This window comes from Hyperolius riggenbachi, chromosome 1, assembly GCF_040937935.1.
Source record: "Hyperolius riggenbachi isolate aHypRig1 chromosome 1, aHypRig1.pri, whole genome shotgun sequence".
Taxonomy (NCBI): Eukaryota; Metazoa; Chordata; class Amphibia; order Anura; family Hyperoliidae; genus Hyperolius; species Hyperolius riggenbachi.
This window is the reverse complement of record NC_090646.1, coordinates 563,629,842-563,647,913: the sequence shown is the minus strand read 5'-3', so window position 1 is coordinate 563,647,913 and position 18,072 is coordinate 563,629,842.

The window sequence follows — 18,072 nt, the reverse complement described above, 5'->3', positions numbered from 1 at the left end:
ATGTAAATAGACAGCGGTCTCACCGTCTAACAGTCTGCTAGCAGTGATTGCTGCTGGCAGACTGTTGACGGAGCAGAGCTCTGTCACTCAAGCCGGGATGCGCATGCATGGGCATGTGTGATCCGCGCTAATCTCCGCCCACCGCTCTTGAGGCCCTTTGGTCCTGGGGCTGCCACCATCCCAATGCCTATCAGCGTTAGGCTGTTGGGAAGAGGTTAAAAACTCCTGCTAATGTTATCCTATGTGTGTGCACACTGGAGTGACGTGATTTTGTAAAAAAAAACAAAAAAACATAGCATTGCATTAGCAAGAGCTTTTAAAATCTCTAGCGTTTAAAAAGCTCTTGTGATGTGCACCAGCCTTTAAACACAGTTCAACACATAGGGCTATACACAATTCACTTTTTCACCTGAGTTTTCTCCTAGGTGATATTTTCAAACTTGGTAATAAAGTGTCTTTTAAATTACCAGCCAGCAAAAAAAATACTCAAAATAATTTTGATTGTATTTTTTCACCTTCTTTGTGGTACTTTTTACTGGCATTCTTCAAATACTGTGTCATTGAGCGGGGACAAAGTAACATTAAAAACTAAAAGTAGATTTAAACATAAAATAAAACTGTAAGATATCTAAAAAAAAGTGTATTTTTTAGGAGTAGGGGGATAGATACAATCATTTATCTCATCAGTTAATTTCCACCTTGGATTTCCTTTAACAAATCAGGTGGTGGGTGCCGTGGTCAAATGCATTCTCCCCGGTGGAGATAGTTATCAACTTCCATATTCAGGACATCTCAAACACTTTCTGCTTCAAATGTACCTAAGGTAGAACATAAAACGTCCACGTCATAAAACGTTTAACTTTATTAGAGTATTATGGATTACACTCACGCAAAGGCAGAATAAAACAATATGTACAGTATGTACTTCAGTATGTACGGTTCTAGGCATGTGGATAACCACTGTAGCTCCCTGTGTCCTCCAACTGGCTGACATGCAGGAAACTGAGCTTGTCATACTTGGAAGATGTTAGATAATAATAATAATAGTAACAATAACTACACTTTTTTTCTAACTACATACATAAGTCATTGTATTGCCTGTGGATACTTCAGCTACCCAATCCATTTTTCGTTCTTTTCTTAACATCTGTTACTTTCCATTTACAGTGGGAACAAGCTAAATGGAAAATTGCAGTGGAATCAGATTTTCACTTCATTGAACTTTACAAAGTCTGTGAAAGTTGGAAACAGTTTCCGCGGACACCTGTGTTGCAAGACACGGGATTTCAATCTATATCAACTTGTCTGCTCAACTCTACGCACCGAAAATCCCCCAGTCCAAAACGGAATTTGCTATAAATAATGAAAACAATAACACAACAAAATGGACAGCAAAGCATTGCTCTTCATGCCTATGTAACCTCTTAATGTTAATGAAGTGATCTGCAGGGAAAGTGGAGTCACGGAAACAGTCAGCCCCTAGCGCACAGGTCACCCGTAAAAAACAGAGATTCCATTTTTCTTCCTGCTCCCTGGAGGACATCATGTCTCTTGCATCATTAGCGGGACTAAATCTGACTTTCTACGGCTCTCCTAATTTCCTCGTTGTAATTATAGGTCAAGCTCTCCTCTTTTTTTATAAAAAATATATCAAACCTTTATTCTTATCAAAAATGAATAGCTAAGGATAAAATTATGAAAAGAGTTCTGAGGGAGGAAAAAAAAAATTTCAATTAGAAAATCAAGCTAATTTGGTATGACCATAGACTGTCAGGCACACTGACAGTCCTCTATTATGCAGTCATTTGGGCTTTTTTTAAATTAGTTATGTTAATGTCCTGTGAGTGAATGTAACACTTGGATAGGACAAGATTTCTGCAATTAATTTCTGCAGTCAGTGGAGAGACACGCAAATTTATTTTCCCCCTCTCTGGGAATTGGTAGCGGAGGGTGTGAGGTGGTGAAAGTGCATTTAGGAATGAAGTACAAGCTAAACACCAGCTCTAAATAAAGCAGAAACAATGGGAGCCACTGCCTCCTCATTCATTCAGCTGACAATGTTTTGCAGCTTAAACCTGTTTTATTAATTATGTTTGACATTTCCTTAATTAGTTTCATTTACACCAAATCAATCCCTACTGCTGTATGGCACCATTTATCATTTTGAAAAATTTGCATACTGAGTGCTGACTTTTTCTACTTAATTATACATTAAAAGTGTCAAGCGTGCTTGCTGCCTGGCATTATCTGCAGCAGAAAGGTTTGTGGCTGGACTGTGATGGCATTAATCATTAACAACCCTCAAGTGCTTCTGGGTAATATCTGGAGAGTAGAATGACTATGGGTTTAATGCAAGAGAGCATAAGTGTTTCTTCTAATGACCCAGGGCAAACCACAATAAATGACCTAGAGCACACAGTCTAATGGAATTCTGGAATTTCTGCATTTTCTTTATTTTGGGTGATTACACCAATGCTGTTATCTGTGTAATGTGCCTGCATTATTTTATACAAGGTCCAGTGGAGAAAAACAATATCGCCCCGGGGTTGTTTTTTTAAAGTTTAGTCCATTAAAAATAGTTTATTTACAATTGTATGTTTAAGCTCTTATATAGTCAGAAGTATAATGAAATGTATTACATGTAAAAATCACTAGGATTCCAAGGGGACAGTAAAGTGAGCAATGGATTAACAGCATGGCACAAATGGCACTGGACCATATTGTTTTGAGCGGACCTGAACTCAGAGCTTTCTCTCCGCTCGAAAAAGATACACACCAGCATAATAACCTTGAGATAAAAACATTTCTTGGTTACAGCTGATACAAATCCTGCAATAAATCTGCAGTGTATCTACTTCCTGCTTTCATGGAAGCAGACATATTGTTAATATCTCTCTGCCATGACAGTCAGCTGACGCAGCTGAGGGATCAAAATACTACAAGACATTCGAGACACAGATGAGGTTAGGCTACTCTCTAAATACATACAGGGTGCATTTTTCTATGCTTTCCTTCTGTCCTGTGCAAGAGTTCAGGTCCACTTTCCAGTTACCTATCAACTTTTTTAGACATGACGCGTTTAGCTCACAAATTAAAAGAGCATATTTTTCTTTAGTTTATCTGTATGTTTCCCTCATTGTTTATAGAAAGGCATTGAGTAAATAAACTAGAATGGAGCGAACTGAAACCACTTTTCCATTGCATACAGTTTCCTCTTTATTTTGTCAATCTTGATAAGATTAATCAGGAAGAAATGTATGTTTTTAAAATCTAAGCAGGTAGCAGCAAAACCGTAAAGACCTACTTTATGTGCATTTTGTTCATAATTATGTTTTTTACAGAAATGCAGATATTGGAAAAAGTGCAATTAGAAATTAGGTTTTTGCAACATAAAAATCATAAGTTTTGAATGCAAGGAGCTGTCTAGACAAAACCAGTAACAGGGCTCATGTAAAATTTAACGATTACCAGCTATGATCAGAAATTTAGGCATCCTAGCAAAATCTCGGCGGTGGGGTTTAGTTACTACATATTGGAACTCTGCAGGGATGACACCGGATTGGGGGCATGTTCGAGTTGTGATATGCACTTGCTGGGAGCAGTAGGGCACTGGTATTTGGCTACATTGGTTATCGGCCTTGCTTGGCTGGTTGATAAATGGATTTGGAATAGGTGGGGAGAGTTTAGTGTTAGGAGTAGATGAGGGGAGGTTAGTATTTTGAGTAGGTAGGGGAGATTGATATTGGGAGTGGAGAGGGGGAGGTGAGTGTAGGGAGTAGGTGAGGAAGGTTAGTGTTAGGAGTAGATAGAGAAAGTTAGTGAAAGCCAAAGGAGTAGGTGGATGAGGTTAGTGTTAGGAGTTGAGAAAAGGGGGGTTCGTTTTAGGAGTAGATGGGGGAAGTTTAGTGTTAGGAGTAGGTGGGGAAAGTTAGTGCTAGGAGTAGATAAGGTGAGGTTAGTGTTAAGGGTAGGTGGAGGAGGTTAGTGTTGGGAGTGGAGATGGGGGAGGTTAGTGTTAGGAGTAGGTGGGAGATGTTAGTGTTGGAAGTGGAGATGGGGAGGTTAGTGTTAGGAGTAGGTGGGAGGAGGTTAGTGTTAGGAGTAGGTGGGAGGAGGTTAGTGTTAGGAGTAGGTGAAGGAAGGTTAGTTCTAGGAGTAGATAGAGTGAGGTTAGTGTTATCGGTAGGTGGAGCAGGTCTGAGCAGGTCTAAAGGTCTGTTTTCACACCAATGCTCAAAATAAGAGGGATGCTGCAAAGAAACAGGATGAATTACTCAAGTTTTAAGATAATGGTACAACTGAAGTGCTGAGATGACCTCAGAAGCTGGGAATTAACATTTGGAGCTTAACCGATTCCAGGTAGGTACCTTGGTCTCAACCAAGAAATGTAAAAAAGTAGTGTGCATCCACGGGATTACCACCATAAAAAGGCACTCATTTGTAAGCCGGGAGGTATGTCAGGATTCCCAAATATAGAAACTAGAGGGGATGACGCCTATTGTAGTTGTTCATAAAATGCTGCGTAGAAGCTACAGCCCGCTGTTTTGGGTTACATGCCCTTTTACAAGCCGCTCAGCACAATAAAATCTAACCACACAACACACATTTATCTAGTAAAAGTCCATGCCCACCAGTCAATCGCATTGAGGCCTAAGAATTGGAGGACCTGATTGGGAACTTAATATACGAAGCACTCCCCCAGAGCCACACACCTCGCTCTATCTCTTTTTGCATGTATACAGAGAATTTGCTTTATTCTCAGTTTTTTTTAACGATAGTAAGTAATAATAGTAATCCTAACATTTTTATAGCACATTTCTCCTGTTGGACTCAAAGCATTTAAGAGCTGCAGCCACTAAGGGCGCACTCAAGGGGCAGTGCTAGGAAGTCTTGCCCAAGGACCTCTTACTGAATAGGTACTGACCCTAGCCAGTACATAGCCCTCAAAGGCAAAGCCCTTAACCAGTACACCCTTAACCTCCCTGGTGGTGCATTTCTGTCTGGAATAATGTGTCAAAAGCGGTACATTCTTTCCAAGAATTTTAACCTTCTAATTCTTAAGTTATAACTTATCAAAATATATCAGAATAAAGGCCTGGTAGACATTCTGCATATAAATAAAAGACTGGAACACAAATTTTCTGAAATAATTGAATTTATCAATAAACTGAAATAATAGCAAAACTGTACAAATAAGGCAGCAGATTATAAATACAGTATGTACATGCAGTACAGTATATACCTAGTACACCACCCGCGTGTGGTATATTTTAAAACAAGGAACGGCTCACCGGGTGACATTACAATCCAGGCAGTAGAATCTGGTTTCTTTCCGAACCTTCTTGCCCTTGCTATCAGTCTTGCTGCAGCATACCAGTGAAAAAGAACCGCACACCTGACTGTGTGGCTGCTGGTGCTGGATTCCCAAGCAGCTCAAATCATATTGTCAAAGGAGGAATCCGCACACAGTTTTGCTGGAGCTCTTCTGCCTATGCCTTGAAAAAGGGGACCCCCTGAGGCCCCGAAACGATCGTCGGCCATTAGGTTGGATGTGAATTGCATAAGTGTGTGATGGAACAATAAATATCCACTACGGTGTTCCAGCAAAACTGTGTGCGGATTCCTCCTTTGACGATATGATTGCTACAGCATGCAACGCACATTCTCATTGGTGTAGCTTTGGAGTGGGAGATATGTGCTCCGTAAAGTGACGGCCAGTGAGGTGTTCAGGATTTACAATGTATGATTAATGGTGCCCAACTCTCGCATCTGCTGTTGTTGTCTGGTACCTCATGCAGATGCATTCGCACATTTTCCAAATAAAATCTACATGTGTAAGTATCCTGTCACTACTTTGTTTGTATAGGATGAAAGCATTCCAAATGCTCTAAACCAACAGATGACAAAATATTTTTTTGTAATATTTATTCTGCTGTTTGTGGACTGCAGGATAGAACATCATCGCTTGATCAGCTCTGTACACCCCACCCATTGTGTCATTATAGTCCATGATGACTTGAGGCTTGTCAAGGACTTTACCTCCTCGTGTTCTGGTGGTGACAGAAGATGCATCATGGACAGTGCTGAGCACACAAACGTCCTTCTTGTCACACCAGCAGAGTGCACCAGCAGTTTCCCTTCTGCCAAGCCACAATCTCCCCAGTTTTTAGTTTTTGCTTGGCAAAGGCTGTTGGCATTTCTCGCCGGTTTGGCCGAACAGTGCCGTAGGCATCGGTTTTGTTCTTGATCAAAATGTCAAAAAGTTCAGGGGAACTATAAAAGTTGTCTGTGGTCACACAGTATCCCTTGTTCATCAAAGGCTCCACCAAATTCAGCACAGATGAAGTCGCCAGTTCTAGCTGTTGAAAGCAGGGTTCAATTTTGTACCTTTTCCAGTATATACAACGCTATTCCAAATATATCCTCGCCAAGCATATAGGACTTGACTCCAAAGTGGGCCCTCTTCAATGTAATATACTGCAACTAGGATAGTCTGCTCTTGTAGGCCATCAGGCTTTCATCCACACGTATGTCCCTCTTGGGTACAAAGTGTTCCACAAGTTTTCCACCACCAGCTGGTAAACCTCCCAAATTTTCTTCAGCTTTGGCGCAGGGTGGGTGGACTCGTCGAAGTTGGTGTTGTCTGCAAAGTGCAGATATTTCATTATAAGTCCAAAACGGTACTCCGACATTACCATGTCAAAAAAGGGGGTAGAGATGATCTTGTTTTGTAGACCAATGCCACTTCAGCTCCACCACCCCCTGCAGAATAATCAAGGAACAGCCACAGGTCCTCCTTGGTGACCGGCTCCCATGCCCTGCTCCTTGAAAATGGTGCTCATGGAGCAGCCAGTTCTTGCGTGGCGTAGCAGTTCATCTCCAGCACGATTTTATCAATGACAGCGTCATTGAAGAATAGCTGCAAGTACGCCAGGGGGCTGTGATCCCACTTAACCTTCAGGACTGGCTCCCCAGTAAAACAGAAACGTGAGGGCGGTGGTGGAGCCTGGGTAGTGTCGATAGAGCACCACACCTGTGCATCACTAACCTCAGTGTCGGTGGTGATGGAGTCACTGTCGCTCTCCGAGTCAGATGACGACAGGTTACCAGGTGTGTCACTGTCAGTGGAGTCTGCCAGCGACTGCAAATCAGAATCGCTGTCCATGAATTTTTCCAGTGCTTCTGGAATGAGACGCCTTGAGGCTGACACAATAGCAGGCGACGGGCTGGTGACAGGCAGTGACAAATCAAATCCAGGCAGAGGCGGCAGGCAAAAAGAGTAGTCGTAATCCATGCAGAGGTCGGTACAGGCAGCAGGTAAACAGAATAGTCGTAATCCAGGCAGAGGTTGGTAAAGGCAGCGATCAAACAGAATAGTCATAATCCAAGCAGAGGTCGGTACAGGCAGCAGGCAAAGAGAGTAGTCATAATCCAGGCAAAAACTGGTATAGGTAATCCAAAAAGCAGCGGGTCAGCAGATCACAAAAAGCACACAGCTCACAAACAGGGAAGCAAATGGCTACCATGCATTGGATACACATGTATTTCATACATGGGTATCCAATACATGCAGAATAGGGCCAATCAGAGCCTGTAATTTTTATAATTTTTAAATTTCTCTCCCCCATGATGTCACTACGCCCGATGTCACGGTGCCGACACCGCCTCTCTGCTCATCTGATTGGCCGCCGGGTCCCCGGAAGAAGAGTGGGGCTATGGGGATCCTGGCGGCTGGACAATGCGCACAGATACTAAAGGTGAGAGAGAGGCTGGAGACCCGCAGCACCGCGCTGATCACGCGCGGGACTCCACAATACAAGGTAAACTGCTGATTTCGCTACCCCGACCTGAGCTTGGGGTTACTGCTCACAGCATTTTTATCTACCCCAAGCTCAGGTCGGGGGTTACCGCCCGAGAGGTTAACCAGTACACTATCCAACCACTGCACAAAATTAATGTTATTCTGAAATTGTTGTCCTTGCATGTTTCACAGAGTGGTGTACCCCCACCATTTTTACCTCTGAGAGACTTTGTCTATCCAGGATGCTGTTTTTCTACCCAGTCATATCCTTTTCTTCAAATCATTACTCAACTTTTCTTCCCTTTTTTTCTGGCTTTGCTTTTCTGAAACATTTGTTGGCATCAAATTCAAATTGAGCCTTTTCCCCCTAAAAAAATTCTTCAGTTTCAACCTTTGATGTGTTGCGTCTGAGCTGTTTTCAAGTAAATTTATCATGAATTAGCAAATCTATTTTCATGTATAAATGGGGTTGTACAGACTTTATCTATAACATGGTATCCGGATAAAATGTGTATAAATTGCAAACCAAGCACAACAGTTCAGCCATCTATTACATTGGTTGTACGTAGGAATATGTACAACGAGCTTTGTAGCTAATGGGCTAATGGGGGTGTTATAATGTCTTTATAAATCACAAGCGGTTGCCTGCAGATTTTATATTCACAATTCCTCATTAAAATTGTGCTATGCACCTTTACTTCTTAGATGATTATGAATACTGTAGCTCAGAATAGCTTTTAATTTAGTGAAGAGTAGGCTGACCTTGTGCTGTATGTATTTCCGAATTTAGTACCCAGTCGTTTAGATATTATAAGTGGTGCTTCTTATTTTGCACTGACACGATACTGATTAAAATGCATGTTATTAGTCTGCGAAAGCCACCTTTTTTATTGAATCTAGATGACCCATTTGTATGTAAATAGTATGCTGAATGGAGTTAATGCATTGCTCTTAGTTTGTTAAATAATTAGTATATACAGTACTGATATCTGTCACTGTGGAGATTTATGTGTTTGAGTTCCAAGCCCTACTCACCAGGCATTGCCAGTCCAAGGGAGTCTCACTGCCCTTGTTGAAGTTATGGGGCATAACAAAGTAACTAGGGATAAAGCAGATATTGTTTTATATACTATGGGATTAAAGGGAACCAAGCACCACTTTTTCCCTTGTTTCTAATAGCTATAGGATCTGCCATGTATCCCCTCCCGTTCTCTCTGCCCTTATTTATCCAGGTAAAGGTGTGAAGATAGCATCTGTGACGCTAAACTGTTTAAGGCCTCTTCCCCACCAAGACGTTGTGTTTTAGGGGACGTTATGGTCGCATAACGTGCCCCTAACACAACGCATGGTGGTGTTGAAGTTGGACGTCAGATTGAGCCGCGTTATGCAGCTCTCAAAGCAGCCACTCCAGGTTAGTGATAGGAAGTCCGGATCTTTTTAAGGACTCAGATCATTTGAATCGGATCATTGAAAAGATCCGGATCTTTGAACCGAATCATTTGAATCATTTTACTAGGGAAGCCGACTGGGGGTGAAATGACTAGCAGGACAGGACTTTCCCTGCACTGTACATTCTGTATGTTCCTGTTTCTTCCAGACAGACATCCACTGTGAACCGAATCTTTCATTGTGATGATCCGGACGATTCGTTCATGATCCGGACAACATTACAGCCCCACCATGAGTCACCACAGTGCAGTGAATATAAATTAGCCATGTGGCTGGCCGCGGAGGTGGAGGGGAGACCTCCTCCTCCAACATTACTGAGCATGTGCAAACAGTCTAACGCTGCTTAGCCCAGTATAAAGTACAGCATGCAGCACTTTGTTTAAACACGCTGCGTTACTATGTAACGCAACGTGTGCACTGTGAACAGCACATTGATTTTACAGTGCTGTGAGTTAGGCTGTGTTACTGGCTGCTGTAACGTGGGACTTTAACGTCCCACTGTGAAAACAGCCTAAAGCATAGTGCCCTATGTCCCCACCCCCTGCTAATGAAAGCTTTTGTTTGCTCTCTGCTTATGTGTGCAATAAAATAATTACAACAGTCCTTACCTGCCTGAAATGTTTGCGGTCAGGCAGGTCACAGGAGTAGGGTAATAAAACCTCAGCTAAACTGTTAAATGTAGAAAAAAAAAGGTAAAATTTAAGTTTTTTTTTAATAATGAGCCACATTGTTAGCATGCCTTTTTAATGTGCTATTTGATGCCCTGGGTGCTAAAAATTGTGCTTGGTTCACTTTGAGCTTGTACTCCAGCCTGGTCCTTGGGTATCTCCATCCTGATAAATAACACAATTATTTCAGGTTAGGAAGGTCAAGGAGAGATGGAGCCAGTCGTATCAGGTTTGCCTTTACTGCGGTTTAGAGCAGGTAATTTATGTGGCAGCGGTGCTTCAGTAAAATGGGCATTGCATCAGCCCCCATGTTATAGTGGCGACTGGCAGGTAATTGCAAATTATCCTGGTGCCCTGTTTTAGATGTACACGGTTTAGGGTTAGGTTCATACTAACAGTTAGGATTTAAGAAATGCATAGAGTAATGGTGGCCACATACCATACAGTTTTTTTAAAAATTTTCTTTTAAATTCAAGAATTAAAATCAATATTTCTGATATATTGTAGCATTTGAAAACTCTGATCAATGTACCACACACACGTGTTAAATTTTTCCCCAATTATTAAAAAAAAATTAAAATTATGAAAAAATTGCTTGGGTCTGTACATAAATTAATTGCCTATCTACCCTACGACATTCAATTTTCATACAAATCCACCTCTCCGGATCAACATATATAGAAAAAGAAAGAAGACTTGATGAGATTTCTTGAAGGAATTAGGGATGCTCATTCAGATTCCATGGCAATTGGCATTTCCAAATTTGGAAATCAGAAAATGTAAATTGGATTTCTGCAGAAATATCATATTACGGCAACTCAATAATTTTAGCCCAATCACAGAACTTGGAAACATTGGTCCAATCAGAGAATGCAGAGTCAACTCAGAAGTATTCGGCCAATCAGAGAATGCAAAAAAATGACCAAAAAAAGACTCCTCACAAATCAGAAAGAGGAAATCAGATTTCTGCGGAAATACCGCATTACTGCAACTTGGTAACTTTAGCCCAATCACAGAACTCGGAAGCACTGCACCAATCAGAGAATGCAGAGTCAACTCCAAAGTATTTGGCCAATGAGAGAATGCCCCGAAAAAATCATCAAAAAAAGACTACTTGAAAATCGGAAAACAGAAATCAGTCTTGCTTTGCATTGTGCCTGACCCAAAAGGCCAAAAAAACACCCACTGCCTTTCCTGGTAGGTTTGCTGAGATGCAAATAAGGTGAATTCTGGTGTTACCAAGGCCAATTTAAAGGAGCACTGTAATGGTTACAATAAATTTTTTTTTAACTTACCTGGGGTTTCCACCCCCCCCCCCCAGATGTCCTGTGCCCCGCCGCGACAAAATGATCCTCTGGTCACCCGCTGTGGCTCACTTCTGGATTTTGCGACTTTAATAATCGCAAACTACTGCACCTGCGCGCCCCTGGCTGCATGTGTCCTCATTCCCGCTGATGTCACTGGGAGCTTCCTGTGCAGTACGGTACTGCGAGTTTGACTCCCAAATGTCTTTTCATAATCTAATGTCAACTAACCATCAACACTAATCTAAAAAACCCAACCCTAAAAACACAGCTTTTATTGGTTTGGTTGTTAAATACAAAAGGGCTAGTAATATAAAAGTGCAACCTGTAAACCCAGAGGTAAATCAAAAACCTACGAGTACCTGTCACATATAGCCAGAGAGAAAGGAAGACACAGTGACTGGGACTGCTTATACCCCCAAGTGACTGGGACTGCTCACACCCCAAGTACAAGTACAGTGAAAAAGGTGTCAAAGACACTCCAGTCAACTTTGGGCTCACTAAAGACTCACAGCCTTTGGTCCCACACATACATGAGGTACGACAGGCACTCACAAATATCAACTCTAGAAAAGAATCCAAGGATCCCCACCAAGATCCCCACCAAGATCACCATCCTGGTAAATCTGGGCTCTGCTGGTGGCAATATCTCAAGGCAGACAATCCAACGGACACTGCACACTGCTGGGTTCCACAGATGCAGACCAAGGAGGATGCCACTTATCCAGATAAGGCACACAAAAGCTTGCTTGGCCTTTGCAAATGCTCATCTGGACAAAGAAGAAGACTCCTGATCTTCTGTGTTAGGGTCAGATGAAACAAAAATTGAATTGTTTGGTCACAATGTTTCCTTCATTTGGCATAAAAAAAGGATAAGCCTTCAACCCAAAGAACACCATCCTCACTGTCAAACATGGGCGGTGGAAACCTAATGCTTTGGGGGTGTTTTTCAGCCATTGGACAAGGGAACCTAATCACAGTAAACGGCACCATGAAAAAAGAGCAATGCATGAGGATTCTCAACGACAACATCAGGCAGTCTGCAGAGAAACTGGGCCTTTGGCACTAGTGGACATTTCAGCATGACAATGACCCAAAACACACAGCAAAAGTGGTGAAGAAATGGTTAGCAGACAACAACATTAACCTTTTGGAATGGCCCAGCTAGAGTCCTGGCTTGAATCCAATTGAGAATCTGTGGAGGGAGCTAAAGATCAGGGTGATGGCAAGAAGACCCTCCAACCTGAAAGATATGGAGCTCATTGCTAAAGATCTTGTACATTGTCTTATTATCGTCTGGCAGACACCTATGTAATTTACCGGCAAAAAATTACTTGGTGGTTGAGTAAAAGTAACTTTAAGTCAAAATTTACCAGGGGTATGAATAATTATGGGCAGCACTGTATATATGTATATATATATATATATATATATATATATATATATATATATATATATATATATATATATATATATATATATATATATATATATACGACTGTATATTTAGTTTGGGCAAATGTGAAATATCTCATATGTATATTTAAAAATGTTCGCATCTTCACATGTTGGTGGATCTAGAAATATTTGTAGGCAGAAAAATCAATTGCCTTGCTGGTATAATAACAAATTGGCCTTCATCATTACAGTAATCAAAGCCAAATACAATATAGGTAGAGGAATCCCTGCCCACCCCCCCTAAAAAAAAATTAATGAATAAAGTAATTATAAACACAAGTATGGAGAAACTGCTCATAAACTACACGGTGCTCAAAGATATACATAAAACCCTAAACCCAACATGTTTTGCCCGATAAGCTGCGCCAGGGGAATTACTCATGTAGTGTGATGTACAAAATAATTTACAACATTTACAAAAACTGCATGTTTTAGATAAGCTCACCCACTTCCCCACATTGACCCCTGTCTAATGAGTCTAACTCTAAGGGCTGGAACCCACAAGAGCGGTTTTTTGAGCATTTTGGCAGCGCTGCGATACGCTAGCGTTTTGCCAAAACGCTCAGCTGATGTTAATGGATGGGGCAACTTCCACAGGAGCGTTTGCGTTTCCCAGAAACGCAAACGCAGGACCTGCAGCATTTTGGGAGCGTTAGCGCTTCAATGTAAAGTATTGAAACGCTAGCAGAAACGCTCAGCAAAACCTAAACTGAGCGGTTTTGCTAGCGTTTTGCGGTTCAGCACACTGTAACAAAATTAAAAATAATTCACAGGACCAATCAGGATAAAAACGCAAAACGCAAAACGCTACACAACCGCTGAGGAAAAAAATACACTGTTGCAAAACGCGACCGAAAACTCGCATGAATCCGCTTGCAAACCGCTCATTCAAAACGCTAGCGGTTGCGTTTGCGGATTTCAGTGGGTTCCAGGCCTAACCGTGCAAAAAGTGCTACTTTTTTTATGGGGATAATGCCAAAAGTCCAAAAGTCAAGCAACTGGGAGTAGGATAAAAACACTTCACCTTCCAACTAGGTACTGACTGAGATACCTGGATATATGGACATATACTACTCATATATTTATTTCTCTTTTTTTGCAAGAATACATTTACTCTTTGACAGGAGACAGGAAAGGAGAACACTGAACAGTGGAATCCAAGCGTAAAATCACCTCAGTATACCGAACTCTCTAAAGGTATGGAAAGAGCTTCTCATAATACTGTGACATGGCCCTCTTGAGTCTTCCTGTTTCTCTTATGTCAAGTATTTCATTCATGCTTAAAATCCTTGCATGCAGTCTGTGCAAATATTCTTTCTACTCGCACTTCAAGAAATGTTATTTCAAATATATTTGATATCATAACTATATATGCAAAATGCTTAACTGTTTATTGATCCATAAAATGGTACATTTATTCATTTGTAATGGATGCATTAACTGAAAATCCATAATCCTTATTCAAAGAATAAATCCACCATTTCATGTTTTTTTGTTAAGTTGATTTTGTAAACCAGGAATGCAAAATAATGTGTTGTAAATTATATTAAATTTCTATTTTATTCTGTTTTGCTTTCATAAGTCTTTAAAGGGAACCTGAGGTGAGAGATGTATGGAGGCTGACATATGCGTTTCCTTTTAAACAAGGCACATTGCCTGGTTGTTTGGATCCACTCTGCCTCTAAGGGCTGGTTCACATGGGCAATTGCAGATCATTTTCCGACGGCTGTGGTGTTCATCGGGTTAAGCACTCCCCATTCAAGTGAATGGTAGTGTTTCTTTTGGCGCACTTACAGAAAACCATTTCACAGAGACACCGCGGGATGCCCGTCAGTTGCCTGTGTGAACCAGTCCTAACACTTTTAGCCATGGACCCTTGCAGATCAGATGTCTCTGATCAAAGTCTGACTGAATTTGCTGCATGCTTGTTTCAGGGTTGTGATTTAGACACTGCTAACCAGAAGGATAAGCAGGACTGCTAGGCAACTAGTATTCTTTAAAAGGAAATAAATATCGCATCCTCCATATGGCTTTCACCTCGGATTTCTTTTTAAGGGCACCTGTCATGACAAAAATATAAAATGTTTAATCCAAAAAGGTCTGCACACCTGATGCACAAATTTGCATAATATAGCAATAAGCATTTAAGAAGATAACATGGGTGCTGGATCGTGGATTAGACCACAACCCTAAATAACCAAATCAAAATTAAAATGACCCGCACACCAAGTAGGGATTTGGTCAAAGATTAAATTGTATTAAGAAAATAAAGCAAAGAAAAATGACAAGCATATGAGGCTGGTGTAGCCAATTAACATCAGCAGCTATTGACACAGTGGTTATACAAAATACATAGAAACTGCAACAGGTTCACATAAGCATAACATCAGATATGCACACTGAGTCCAAAAAATTAACAGTGATACAAGCTACATGCATAGAGAAGCTCAGCGGCAGCAATAAGAAAATGTACAAATAGAACCTAGCTCATAAATCCAAGAATCCTGACAGCGCTGTTTCGTCTACCTTTTTCAAAGGGTTCTGGATATCAGTCTGGATAGCAGCCTGATCCTACACCAGCGTCATATGCTTGTCATTTTTCTTTGCTTTATTTTCTTAATACAATTTAATCTTTGAGCAAATCCCTACTTGGTGTGCGGGTCATTTTATTTTTGAAAAATATAAAATGTCCCATTACTGACTTCCTTTTAAAAAAGCTTCTTGGTCAATACTAGTAGAGCTAATCCCTTGTCTCTAATATTTTCTCAATTATTTACTTAGGATGGGCCTGATTTATGGAAACTGTATACAAAGTGTTACATAAATAGCATGGGCACATTATGTCCATATTACATACCCTGGCAGAATTTGTGAAATGTTGGCCATTTTTTGGAAAATATGATTTTTCCATCAATAAAATGTTCACTTTCATGTATAGTTAGTGGTTGGGTGAAGCCATTTATCATCACACAATTCTGTTTTGTTTTTTAACACCATAATGACAAGCGGAAGCACCCAAATGGCCTTGATCAAAGATTTACATAGCCTTGAAGATTTGGCCTGAAAATAATGGGGTAAGGGTAATTGCTCACACCTTTGACTTTTTTTGTAATTATGGTAGATTGTGTATACAAAGCCAGTGAAATTCTGGGCTCTTGAAAGTTGCCTGCACATTTTAGTAATGGGAAAAGTAAATGAATAGTCAAGGTACTTGAAAGGCAAGGCTGTCCAACTTAATAAAACAGGAAAACGATAGAAAACGATATCCAAAGGGTTGTGAATGTCAATCAGTAGTGTTTAGACTCTCATAAAGAAGTGGAAATTGAGGACTTCTGTTTACACCAAACCACAGTTAATTAGACCAACAAACATTTCATCCAGAAGTGCCAGGAGAATTGTGTGGATGTGGATGCCTTATGATGCACAATAAAAAGGCACTTGAAGAAAAAGGGCTGTATGTTCAAGTTGCCAGAAGGAAGCCATTACTGTACCTACTCTGTGTCATAAAATACTAGACTAGCATTGAAGCTTCTGGGGGGGGGGAAAAGTCACTTGGAGCAATGAGACCAAAACTGAACATTTTGGTCTCAACCATAGACACTATGGGCCATATCCTATTAACTTTTCTCCTGAGTTTTCTCCAAGGAAATATTTTTAAGCTTCAGCTTTCAATAAAATATTTTTAAAGCTCCCACTAAGCAAGGCATTAAAAATAAGTTTGATCTTAACTGTTGTCCTACGTGTCAGTATTTTTTTTAATTACTAGGTTCTGAAAAGTAATTTTTTTGGTAAGATTATTGGAGAAAACTCAGTACAAAAGCTAATGGGATATGGCCATATTTATAAAGAGCAGTAAGCAAGGCCAAAGATAAAAGTACACAAGCCCTACTGTGAAGTGTGGTGGTGTATTACTGATTTTGTTTGGGATGTGTGAGCTACAGCAGCATAGGGAGATTAGTCACAGTTGATAGGAAAATGAATGCAGCATACAATCAGAGAATACTGGTGGACAATTTGCCCTCCTCAGCTTATAAGCAATGCATGGGCACACCATCTCAGTATTTTCTCAATGATTGTTTTATTTAATGACTGGTATTTTGAGATGCCTCCTAGTTTATTTGAATCCCATAAAAATAAGAGAAATGTGTTTTGCCTGATTACTCATGTTGTCCTTCAAAGATACTCACCTAAGAAGAGGGAAGGCTCTGGATCCCTTAGAGCCTTCTCGGGCTTCTCTGCATTCCTTAAAGTAAATGGGAACCTCATTTAAAAAAAATGAAGCAAATACTTACCTAAGGAGAGGGATGGCTCTGGGTCGTATAGAGCCTTCCGTCTCTTCTCTCGGTGCCCTCTATCCTGTGCTGGCTCCCCCCCCGTTTCAATCCCCCGCCGAAAGGGTATTTTGAAGTCTTCGGGAGCCGTGACTTCCCGAAGACATGCGCCTCCATACTGCACAGGCGTGAGCGTGACAGAGAGCGTGCTTGCGCAGGCGCAGTACAGGGCCGCCCTTCTTCAGGAGCACTCAGGCTCCCGGAAGACTTCTGAAGCCTCCTTTGGCCGGGAAAAGCAGTATTTGACTAATTTAGTCAAATACTGCTACCGGGCGAGCCAGCACCAGAACGAGGGGACCAGGAGAGGAGCGGGAAGGCTCTATAGGACCCAGAGCATTCCCTCTCCTTGGGTAAGTATCTGTCTCATTTTTTTAAATGCGGTTCCCATTCACTTTAAAGAGACACTGAGGTCTAAAAAAAACAGCTTTTTTATATAACAAATGTGTTTAATATGTTTACCCTAACTAAACCGCCACATTCCCACCACTGTAATCTATCTAAATCCCCCCTAACTCGCCCTCCCTCTCCCCTGCAAAATCCACGACTTTCTTGGTCGTGGATTTTGCTGCCCTGTGCTTCCGTGTGAGGCAGAGCTATGAGCTGCAGCTCTGCCTCTACACGCGTCTGTCAGCATGTATCTCCGCCTCTCCCCCGCCCCTCTCAGTGAAGAAAGACTGAGAGGGGTGGGGAAGAGGCGGCGATGCGGGCTGACAGACGCGCTGAGAGGCAGAGCTGTGGTTCATAGCTCTGCCTCTCACTGAAGTACTGCTCGGATTTCCCCCCTCCCCGCGAGTTAGGGGGGATTTAGATAGTGTACAGCGGCGGAAATGCGGCGGTTTAGTTAGGGCTAATATATTAAACATATTTGTTAACCTTCCTGGCGGTAAGCCCTAGCTGAGCTCGGGCTATGCCGCGCAGGAGGATTTCTCAGGCCCTGCTAGGCCGATTTGCATAATTTTTTTTTTTTTTTGCTACACGCAGCTAGCACTTTGCACTTTGCTAGCTGCTTGTGCACACCGATCGCCGCTGCTCAGCGCCGATTCGCCGCGCTGCCCCCCCCA